We start from the raw sequence: 12500 nt of genomic DNA, 5'->3' as shown, positions 1-12500 counted from the left end.
AATTTTCCTTCGCATCACTGAAAGACTTTTTTTGACTTAATTCACTCTTTTACTTTTATTACTATCCAGAAAATAAATGTCCAGTTTTGTATGGCTGACTCCTCATCACTGAAGTTCTATCCTCCAAGAGGCATTCCCTGACAACTCTAGCATTTGTCTACCTAACATTTGACCCCCATGAAACTGAGCCCCCTCTCCACAATGCTCACCACACTCACTTTCTATCACATTCCACTGCTTTACTTCCTTCACTGTTGACATGATTACCTATTTGTGGTCTGTCTCCCTCCTCTAGAACATAAGCACCCTGAGAGCAAGTCCATTCCTGTCTATTCATATTGGTATCTTCAGCACTGGGGACAGCTCACACAACGGGTTCAGCAAATGTGTTGAATGAATGGAAGAATCAGAGATTCTGAAGGATAAGATTCCAACCAAACATTAAAAGATTGGTCATGGGAGTTATATTCTTTTACTAACCCCATGTTATCACAGAGCAGCAGTGGTCCCAACCAGGGGCAATTTTGCCTCCCTCCCCCACTCCTCCACCACCACCATCAAAAACCCCAGTCCAAGAGTATTTGGCAGTATTGACAGACATTTTTGATTCTCACAACTGGAGGGTGGGGTGCAAATGGCATCTAATGGGTAGATGCCAAGGATTTTCCCCACCACAAAAGAACAATCTGGTCCAAAATGTCAATAGTGGAGAGATTGGAAACCTTGTGACAAGAGGTCTGTGTTATTTTCAGTCTTTGTATATAACCCACCTGCTTTTGTAATCTTTCCAATGGGGTCCTGGCTGGGGCATCTCTAACCAAGATGATCAGCAAATTCTCTCCCAGCGCAAAGATTTTATGATGCTATGGTTCTAAATGACCTAGGTAGCCTTCAGGTCATAGATCACAAGTTTTTATACTTTTATTTTTTTCTGATTTGGGTATTTTACTAAAAATTTCTCAAGAAAAATGTATGATTAAGATGAGTGTGGGGCGCCTGGTGGCTCAGTTGATTGAGCGTCCAACTTCAGCTCAGGTCACGATCTCACGGTTTGGGAGTCTGAGCCCCACATCGGGCTCACTGCTGTCAGCCCAGAGCCTGCTTCTGAACCTCTGTCCCCTTCTCTCTCTCCCCCTCCCCAACTCATTCTCTCTCTCTCTCTGTCTCTCTCTCGTCAAAAATAAACATTAAAAAAAAAAAACTTTAAAAAAAGGTAAGTGACTGGGCCACCTTTCTTTAGTGATAAGGCCCTTGCACTGTTGATGATCCCATGAGCTTTGAGCATAAGGGGTCAATGTCATTAACAGAGTCAAATTCAACACTTAACATGTGGCCTCCAACTAAAATTTCTGTGGAAAACACGATGCACATTTTCTCCTCTTTAATATGTAAAATTATCTTCTTTCAAAGTGACTGGGCCCCAGACTAGTCAAAATCACTCTTCCGAGGACAAGTAATGTGTTCCTTTGGTTCTTATACCCCCAGGGCCCAGCACAGGTCTGGTCCTGATGAGATTTACGGTATGCATGCATGCATACATGCCTGCTTCCCAGGAGAAGATTCGCCGGTGGTACCAACCGATAGCCAAACTTTTAACAACTTAAGCAATTCCAGAGAACCTTCCATGACCAAGAGAACAAAACTTCACGCGATACAATACTTCTCCTCCACTCCAACTCATGCATGAAACTCAAGAAGCCACATCATGATAATTAGCTGCCTACAAGCTGGGTACAAGGATTTCTAAGTCTTCCCTTGTCCCTGATTTGAGTAAGTGACCATCATTCTTTTCCTCATCATCCATAGGGAAAGTGCTCTGGCTGCATCATTCCACCCATATAATTATAACACTGTTAAGCTCCACTGAACTGATGTGACACTTGGCATCATCACCTGGGGCTATTCTTGAGACTACTTGGTTGCCTTCCCTCCACAAAAAAAAAAAACTTTTAATTCTTGTTTGCAAAGATTCTAGAAAGCCTGAGGAAAAATTCTCCCCTATAGCTCAAAACTATATAAACATTTTCAGTGGAGGGAAGTATAACAAAATTAGGTAAGAGCAGAATTTTCTCTCCTTTGTTTCCCTGAAAATATTGAAACAATATATTACTCGCGCCTTCCTTAAGTCAAATCGAAGAATTCACTCTAAGAAGTTAATAACCTCTAGGCTCATAATGTCCACTAGAGAGGGGATCTTAAAGAACAGATAGTTCAACTTGGTCCAATGTCTTCACTTTTTAGATAGGGAAACTAAGATCTCACGAAAAATAATCTGCACAAGGCTTATAGAACACAAATTCTCGGAAGCCAGAAAAAAAATATGTATCTTTTGAATTCCATCATTTGAAAGTTTGAGTAAAGGCACTCTATAAATGTTACTCAGTTTGTTAATAGCTATTCACACTTAAAGTCCATGCCATGCCCCATATATTCTCACTAACAAGAGCCTTCATTCACTGGGAAGGCAGGCTCCAGAATAACCTCCAGTGTTTCCTCTGTTCTGAATTCTACACTCAGGAGAGTAACTGAAAAGGTGCAAAATCCATAGTCTGCAGTTTGACTGTTCAAAGACCTTCTTAGGCATGCAAACAGTGTGTTCCTACTTTGGAAACACATTTGGAAGACTGAAAGTTGCTGACAAAGGTATACACAGAAGAACAAGAGCTATAACACTGAATTATCTTTCTTCAGAATCCAACCTCATGGAATCGGAACAAGGTTACGTAGTAGCTTTATGCCTGCCAAATCTACCCCATGAGGAACATCGTCTTGTTTCTTATGGAAAATGTGCACTGCCAACAAAGTCACTGAAGAGGCTGGCTGAATGAGTCTTAAGGGTATCTGGAAATATCAGGGTCAGTTCTTTTAAAATGGGAAGGAGAAGAACAGTCAGTCCAACAAATGGCTGGCAAGGAAGCCAGTCTTCTCATAGCACATCTAGTGGTGGCTCGGACCAATAATTCCAGAACATTGTTGATACCAGATTTTACTTCAAGTTATATATTATATTCGGAAACCAGCCACAACGTGGAATATTTTACCACATTTACATATATATGTACGCACATATTTGTCATCTATTTATCTATATTCCTAGTAGACATATATACTCCTGTATTGGATATTAAAAAAGCTAATGTATCAGAAAGGCTGGGAATCATCTTTAACTTTTTAAATATTCTCCATAAAGTGTCTCGTACAAAAGGTCGCTTATTGTAATGAAGAGAATGGCTTAGAGATCAAGAAGAAACTGAGATCTCTAAGTTTTTTCATGATTTCCTTTCAATACTGTTACACACATTTTGAAGGCCCAAGTAATTCCCATTACTTAGGACAATGATTCTCAAAGTGGGGTTCCTAGACCCAGCCCAGCCTCAGCATCACCAAAGAACTTGTTAGAAATGCAAGTTTTCACACTCCTCTCCAGACTTAATATGTCAGAAACTCTGGGGGTGGCCCAGCAATCTGTATTTTAATAAGCCCTCGGGGTGATTCTGAGGCTCACTCAAGTCTTAAGATTAAGCTCAAATCCTTCTTCCTGTATGAAACCATCCCTGAGACCAACTCTACAATGGTCCTTCTCCAATGGACGGGGAACCTTACTAATAAATGCCGTTGATTGAATGAATACAATAATAGGTATAGAGTCTTCCAAGAGCCTAAGAGAGGACCAATGTTTGCAAATATTTCACTTCTTTTTTGGCAATTAGTGGGAAAAGACTAAGTTGAGGAATCTAGCATCAGAAGCTATTAAGGGCACATTAACAGGCAGAGTTCCTGTCTTTGAAACAGTGAATATTGTGGCCAATACAATGCTCAGATTGATGTTCATCTCCCTTAAAAACTTCCAAACAGTTCATGACATGATGTCCTTGATATTTGTAGAGAGGGATGTGGCGATCCACAAAGGAAAAAATTGTGGAGTACTTTATCCTGAAAATACTAAGAGCTCAGTAAATCCTCAAAACCCTAGACTCTTCCATGATAGGAGGCTTTCGTGATAAACAAAATCTTATTAGGAAACACCTCCAAACTTGGAGTGGTTATTTGATTTCGCACTAAAGCTAGAGTACAGGGCTAAATCTGCAGTAAGAATCAACATCTGAAAACACAGATGTGTTTGGAAATCCCTCAAAGGAAGGATGTGTGCTTTAAGCTAACCAAGGGACTCCCAGAAAAAAATGGTGGCTAATTGTCTCAAATTGCAAACAAAGGCTTGGCTGAAGGGAAAAAAAGAGGACAACATAAACAAAGGAAAAAAAAAAGTTTGGCAACACCAAAATGACAGATCAATGGGGCCCTCAAATCAAAAGCAGGACTTAAAGCTTAGATTCATAGAATTCAGAGATAAAATTTCCCAACTGTGTCTTGCCCAGGAACCTAACCAGAGGACCACAGTAGACTACTCAAGGGGTATAGAAGTTAAAACGACCCATCAAGACCTAAACTGAGGCTCTGAACACAGAATTCAGCAGGACTTAAGGAGAAAATTTAAAGAGATATTACCTTTCCTACTTGGGGGCCAAGAGCAGGTTCAGACAGTTATGTTCCAATAAGAGATAAATTAGAAAAAAATGAGCTGAGGTTTAAAAAGAGAGAGAGAGAAACAGTATGGAAAAGACCAATGAATAATCTATTTTGAAAGAACAGGGCACAGATGAAAATTACACACAACAATTAACAGAGATACTATAAAAGAAGAGATCAAAGATAAGATGATAAGACATCAGAATGAGATGAAAGAGGAGCTGGCAATTGAAGAAAGAAACTGACAACAAAAATAGTATCATTGAAGAACCAATAAATATATTAAAGTAGTAACAGACAAATCCACAAACCAAAAACAAAGTTGATGATGTGGAAAACACTCTTCAAAAACCTACACAAAGCACAGAGAAAAAAGGACAAGTAGATGAAAGCAGGTAGAGAAGATGACAGATAAGAAGGTTTGAAAACAGAGATCCAACATACAGATAAAAGGTATTCTAGAAGTAGACAGCAGAACAAAACAGAGCAAAACAAAATACACTCGAATCTGTGATAGAAAATAATTTTGTTGAAATAAAGAAATATCTGTGGTTTTGGGAAAATGTAACAGAGAATCATCAAAATTGAGACATCCTGGTAGTTACAGAATTTCAAAGATAAACAATGAAAGCTATAAAATCAAGATATTTTAATATTGGTCAATTATAATGGGGAAAGTCTGGACTTTGTGACAGGAACATTCAATGACAGAGAAGTGAAGGGATGTCTACAGAGGCTTGATTGAGCAAGAGAGAGGAGCATGTTGATTAAGTTCCCAACTAACTTTGCAACCATGTTTAAAAGTAGTAAGAAAGCATTTTCAATCAGCAGTCAAGGAATGCAGCACTTACTATTAATTCTCCTTCAATATCTACTCAGTGATGGAAGATATCCAACCAAGAGAAAATTCAAAATTGAAATCTCAAGAATATGGAATGTAGAGCTAAACAGAGGATGCGAGCACTGAGTCCTCTTACATCCAGAACTAAGACTGAGTAATTAATAATAATTGCAAAACAAGATTATAATCCCTTCAATGCAATAACTATAGTAACAATAAATTATTCCATAGAATAACAATAAAATTAAATAGAATTGGGAAAAATCCTCTTTAAAAAATGTTTTTAATGTTTATTTATTTTTGAGAAAGGGAGAGAGAGAGAGAGAGAGAGAGAGAGAGCGAGCACCAGGGAGGGGCAGGTAGAGGTAGAGACACAGAATCCAAAGCAGGCTCCAGGCTCCGAGCTGTCAGCATAGAGCCTGACACAGGGCTTGAACTCACAGTCTGTGAGATCATGACCTGAGCTGAAGTCGGAGGCTTAACCAACTGAGCCAGGGAAATAAAATCCTCAAGGATAATAGTGGAAACAAAGAGGAAGACAGTAGAGGATACATATAAGTGGAAGAATATCCTCAGCTTTCATAGTAGAACATATAAAAATACTCGATATTGCTTCCTTCTGAAGTTAATAAATCTCCCAGTAAAGATATAAAGCACATTAAAATTAAAAGTTTAATTAGTAATAAAAATACAGACTATATAGATTTTAATTTTTTTTTTTAATTTTTTTTTCAACGTTTTTATTTATTTATGGGACAGACAGAGACAGAGCATGAACGGGGGAGGGGCAGAGAGAGAGGGAGACACAGAATCGGAAACAGGCTCCAGGCTCCGAGCCATCAGCCCAGAGCCTGACGCGGGGCTCGAACTCACAGACCGTGAGATCGTGACCTGGCTGAAGTCGGACGCTTAACCGACTGCGCCACCCAGGCGCCCCTAGATTTTAATTTTTTTAATCAAAGAGAACACAGACCATGTAGTAAAAGACAGAAGTCAAAAGAAATGGCACAGAAATATACTAGTAATTAAATTCACTAGAATCAAGTATATATGTTATAGCAATAAAAGCAAGCTGGATAAATCCTCCTATGGAAAATATCCCCAGAGTAGATTAAAAAACAAACTCTAATTCCACTTGGTCTATAAGAGACACATATACTAAAAAAGACAAAAAAGTTTGAAAGTAGTAATGATGTAAAAGACACATCAAGAAAAGGAAAAGTAGAGATCATGATAAATATTATTCAAAGTTAAACTCACAAAAAAGCTTTTAAGCTTATCTTTAATTTTTACAGAAATTAAGGGTAAGAAGGAGAAAATATTCTCAGTAACGGAAAATAAATAATCATTGCAAAAAGAAAAACACTTAATAATGTCAAAAAGTACAATCCACCACGAAGATTTATCATGAACATTTACACTCCCTAACATCACCAAATAAATAAAGAAAATGGCAACAAATAAGAAGGAATAGGCATATGCACTTAATAGATTAAATGAAGAAAGACAACTAAGAAGAGAATTAATAGAATTAAGTTCAGAGACACATTCCAAATTCTATATCCTGGACACAGAAAACACATTTTCATTTCAAGCAACTGTGGGGCATTACAAAGATTTTCAAACACCCATGGAGGTTTACAAGAGACTATCATGTCAGAATTAGGAGATAATAAATGACAAACAGAAAAAAAGCCCATCACTTCTACTTACAATGCAATAAAACTGGGAGAGGGTGGAAGGACAAAAACTTCCAAACACACTTGGAAAATTCTTTTTAACATTCTCCTAAACAATTTCCGGATTAACCAGAAATAAAAACTCAACTACAGAATGTGACTTTAAAAATGTTATGTATATAAAATATGGAATTTGGTAAAAGCTGTACTTAGAGGACATTTCATAGTTCTATAAAAATTGTGAATCAAGAAATAATAATTCTTATAAGAACCAAGAAATAGTACTAAATGAATTAAACATCCAATGCAAGTAAAAAAAAGAAGGAAGAAGAGTAGAAAAAAAAGGATTTAATTAAGATAAAGATAGGAAACCAAGAATTAAATTTAAAAAAACAATAAAACTGACCATATAACCACAATTTTTAAAAATCTAATACTGTTGGGGCACCTGGGTGGCTCAATCGGTTAAGTGTCTGACTCTTGATTTCAGCTCAGATCATGATCTCATGATTCATGGGATGAAGCCCTGACAGCAGGGAGCCTCTCTCTGCCCCTGCCCCATGCACAGTCCCCCCCACCCCCCCTCAAAATAAATAAGCTTAAAAATTTTAATCTTGTATAAAATTAAAACTTCTAGCTAGGCTAATAAGAAAAAAGGTGTGGGGGGGGGGGTGGGTGAGGCACAAATACAGAGAATTAAGGATAAGAAGCAGAAAATATTCACAAATGTAAATGAACATAAAGAAATTACTCTATACAACTCATAGTAATACTTGCAAACCTAAGTGCAACGGATGATTGTCTAGAAACATGTATTACCAAAATTAATCCAAGAAGAAACCATACGAATGGAAGACTAGGAAAGAGACAAAGAGCCAGCCCAATCACAAGAGAGCCTTCAAAGAATCATTAAATCAGGTATTTTTGAAACTGATTCAAAGCCTAGAGTCTTAAGAGTTTCATCAATGTATTTCCACAGCTAGTGTTAATACAGATAGCAAAGCTTGCTTAAAAACAATAATTATAATCATAATACAAGCAACCAATACACAGATAAATATTGAGGCAAGAATTCAGATAAAATCCAAGTGCACATTAAAGAATACTACTCCATGATCAAGTGGGATTCACTGCAGGAAGGCAGTATTTCAATACCAGAAAATCTGTACTCTCCTACATTAAGAAGTCAAAGGAGAAAAAATAATGTGATCAATACAGAGCATACTAGACAGCATTTGATGAAATTCAGGATCCACTTCTAACAAAAATAGGTTAATAAGATAACATACACACACACACACACACACACACACACACACACACCCCTCAGCTTCATGCTTAATGATAAAACATTAGAAGAATTCGAGTTAAAAACCAGACAAAGATTATCACAATTACAGAGCATGGTTGTGAAAATGCTAGCCAATGCATTTGTACACGAAAATAAAGTAAAATAACACTTGGAAAAGAGGAGATAGTTTCCAAAATTTATTAAAAAGGTAAAGGACCTGGATGTGGGCCCAGGTGAATAACACTATAACTTTCTACTTAATAATTTAAAACTTTTTCAACAAGACTTTATTACTTGAACATTTAAAACACTCATCAAATGGAAAGCACTGTAGTGATTTGGCAGGATATTGGTTATCAATGGCTTTATTAGAGCTCACCTTACTAAAGATGTTAACTCTCCTGCCAACCCTGACATTCCTTTTTCTCCCTTGTTTGGGACTCTTTAGTAACCCCTTAAATCAGTAATCTTAGGGGCGCCTGGGTGGCTCAGTCGACTCAGTGTCCAAATTCAGCTCAGGTCATGATCTCACAATTTGTGAGTTCAAACCCCACATCAGTCTCACTGCTGTCAGTGTGGATGGAGCCTGCTTAGGATCCTCTCTCTCTCTCTCTCTCTCTCTTTCTCTCTGCTCCTCCCCCACTTGCTCTCTCACTCTCTCTCACACACACAAAAATAAACATTTTTTAAAAAAATCAGTCATCTCAGATGAGCCATATCTGGTGATTTCAGGAATTCCCATCTTAAAGTCATGAAGATAATTTTTAATTGATTATATCCACATAAATTAATTTTCAAGCAACAAATTGCTCTACCTACACACTGAAAAATCTTTCAGTTCTGTGAAAAGAAAAATTACACTTCATCTCCTTTAAGGAATTTAAGGTGAAAGGAAGACTGTGACAATGAACTCCTGAAATCAAAGTATGAGGCCCAACTCATTGTCTTTCCCTCATAACCACATGGAAAAAAATCTCAACATTGGTCTAAATCAGTGTTTTCTCTCAACTTCTCCTTGACCTCAGATTGACGTCCCTATAAATTCTTGGTTTCAATTCTACCCAGCAGCCTGATGTTTACCTGCCTTCTGTTCTTCACAATGTCTGACAAGAAAAAGAAGTTTCCATCTTCTGTCTGCCTTTCCCTTCCTCATCCCAAGAGGGGAACCCATCCTACCCCTCTTCCCTTGCCACGGTGGAAGACGTGCTCCCACTCTTCATATGCCAGGCTGATTCCTCAACTTGGGCCCCTGATCCAGTCCTCTCCTGCCTCATCAGAGAGCCCACCTGATCTGGATTTTCAATTTCTCTCTGAATATTAGCCAAGTCACTCCCATCTTAAAACTCTCTCTCATCCAAGAGGAAAACCTACTCACACATACACAGATACATACAAGCACACCCACTCAACCCATGTCCCTCTGGCCTCTTTTCTTCCCTGGGGAAACAATACAGTTACAGTCCAAAATGCCTGGAGCTGAATCCCAATTCCATGATTTAGTAGCTATGTGAATCCTTGATGAATTACTTAAACTCTCCAAACCTCTGGGGCACCTTCGTGGCTCAGTTGGTTAAGCATCTGACTCTTGATTTTGGTTCAGGTCATGATCTCAAGGTTTGTGAGATGGAGCCCTACAACGGGCTCTGCACTGAGCATGGAGTCTGCTTGGGATTCTTTTTCTGCCCCTCCCAGGCTCACGTGTGCTCACTCTCTCTCTTTCTCAAAATAAATAAACACTTAAAAAATGAATAAATAAACTCTGCAAACCTCCATTTCCTCATCCATACAAGGAAATCCACAGCTCACAGGGTTGTTGTGTGCAATAATCTGGACAATGAACATAAAGCATTTGATATAGTTTTTGACATATATGATGGTGTAATTATTTTAAATTTTTTTTTTTTTCAAACGTTTATTTATTTTTGGGACAGAGAGAGACAGAGCATGAACGGGGGAGGGGCAGAGAGAGAGGGAGACACAGAATCAGAAACAGGCTCCAGGCTCTGAGCCATCAGCCCAGAGCCCGACACGGGGCTCGAACTCACGGACCGCGAGATCGTGACCTGGCTGAAGTCGGACGCTTAACCAACTGCGCCACCCAGGCGCCCCTATGATGGTGTAATTATAACTGCCATTACTACCATGAATCCCCCTTTTCACAGACAAACTGTTTTCCTGCTCCTTCTCCTTCAGTCCTCTACATCTGGCATTTTTTTTTTAATCTTCATTTTTGAGAAAGAGAGAGAGTACAAGTGGAGGAGGAAGAGTGGGAGAGAGAGAGTGGGAGACACAGAATCTGAAGCAGGCTCCAGGCTCTGAGCTGTCAGCACAGAGCCCAACGTGGGGCTCAAACTCACAAACTGTGAGATCATGACCTGAGTTGAAGTCAGAGGCTTAACCAGCTAAGCCACCCAGGCGCCCCTACGTCTGGCATTTATAAGTAGCATTCTACTAAAACAAATTCCCTATGGTCAGGAACAACCTTCTTAGGGCCAATGAGAGGATACTTTTTATCTAACTGAATCATTACTTCCACACCATTCTCCACCAGAGCCATGCTCCCCTTTAAGTAACTCTCTTCCCTGGACACCTAAGACTCTCTCCACCCTGAGCCCCTTTCCTAGCACCACCAGTTTACATTCATCCCTCAGTCTCAGGTCAGCCCAGGGTTTCTCAACCTTGCTACCATAGGCATTCAGGGCCCAGATTATTGATTGGTTTGGGTGGGGACTGTCCTGGGCAATACAAAATGTTTGGCAGCACCCTGGCCTCTACTTACTAGATACCAGTAATGTCTCCATCCTCTACCCCCAACAACTCCAGTAGCAAAAACCAACAGTGTTTTCCACTGGCTGAAAAATCATCTCCAGTTGAGAACCCCTTTCTCTAGAAAGCCCTGCCTGGCACTTCAGGCCTGGGGTCAGACCCTTTCTAGATGTCCCTAAATCTCTCAAGCATTTTTCACAGAGTACCACCTGCTTAATTTCCTGTCTTCCCACACCGTACTATGAGTTCCTTGAAAGCTAGGACTGTGTATGTTTCAACCCAAGCCTTGGCCATTGACAGGAACCTACATGCTCTCCTTCCTTTACTTGGAAGCAAATTTATTATGAGACATACTTTAACACAGACTTTCAAGGGGAAAAAAAAATCCATGCATACTAAATATAAACTTTAATTGTAACAAATGCATCCTTTTTGAGAATTATAAAGGTGGAGAAAAGTGTAGTCTTAGTACCCAGGAATAAGGAATCAAGCTGGGCTGGTGGGCTGTGTGCATGTACATTTGTGTGTACATGTGTGGAGGGGTGTGCTGACAGAGAAGTGGAGATCAGAAATAGAGATTTCAGCCTCAGCCCCATGTGGCCTTGAGCTAGGGGCCTTGTGGCTGGAGGCCATCCTAAGGGAGATCAGCAGGACCCTCTGCTGGCCTCTTTCCCTCTGTATTCTCAAGCACAAGGCATCTCCTTCCTTATCTCAATGCTGTCCTTGTCTTAAGCCTTCCCAGCTGATCTGGAGGGTTTTTTTTTTAACTTAATGATATGTTTCTACCTTCATCCTCCTTTTCTCATATCCTTGTGTACATGACCATGCTCCTTATACTGTTCCTGCCTCTGGCAATGAAATTTCAGACAAAGTAGAGTGTCCTTACAAAATACCATAAAACATTACTGCATTCCAGAAGACTGGTGTATTTGGAGGGATGAGAAATGCCAGGATTGAAAAGAACTAACTGGTCTCCCCAGACAGTTTATTTCTCCAGAATAACTAAAAAAAAAAAGTCTTTAAAGACCCACATATGAAAGTAGAATGAGGTCACTGATGGCCAAGGTTCAACACAACATGGGCAAAGCTCTTGTCACCAAAGCTAAGAACCCCAGGCATCCAACTCCTTTGCCCACATTATAAAACCTGTACTTCTCCTTAAGGAATTTTTAGGGGAAGTGTTCCTTAACATTTCAGATAAATGAAAAATAAGTTGCAAAACAATGCATCGTCTATTGCTATTTAAATGACAATGGTAGTAACATGCTAGGATATAAACATAGGAAAAGAGGATATATGTCCCAAACCCCTAACAGAAGTTTTCTCTGTGGGTGGGGTTAAAAAGAACTTTCAGGGGCGCCTGGGTGGTGCAGTCGGTTAAGTGTCCGACTTCAGC

The 12500-nt window shown here is 39.3% G+C and overlaps 1 protein-coding gene across 7 annotated transcripts in view; it reads right to left on the bottom strand.

Moving 5' to 3' along the window:
- Positions 1-12500, bottom strand: part of ZNF462 (zinc finger protein 462) — a 139785-nt gene that overhangs the window by 89538 nt on the left and 37747 nt on the right. The window lies entirely within an intron of this gene.

The sequence above is a fragment of the Puma concolor genome, chromosome D4 (genome assembly GCF_028749965.1).
Source record: "Puma concolor isolate L17-30 chromosome D4, mPumCon1.1.hap2, whole genome shotgun sequence".
NCBI classification, from domain to species: Eukaryota; Metazoa; Chordata; class Mammalia; order Carnivora; family Felidae; genus Puma; species Puma concolor.
Note: the sequence above shows the minus strand (reverse complement) of the source record. Positions and strands in the feature narration are given on the sequence as shown.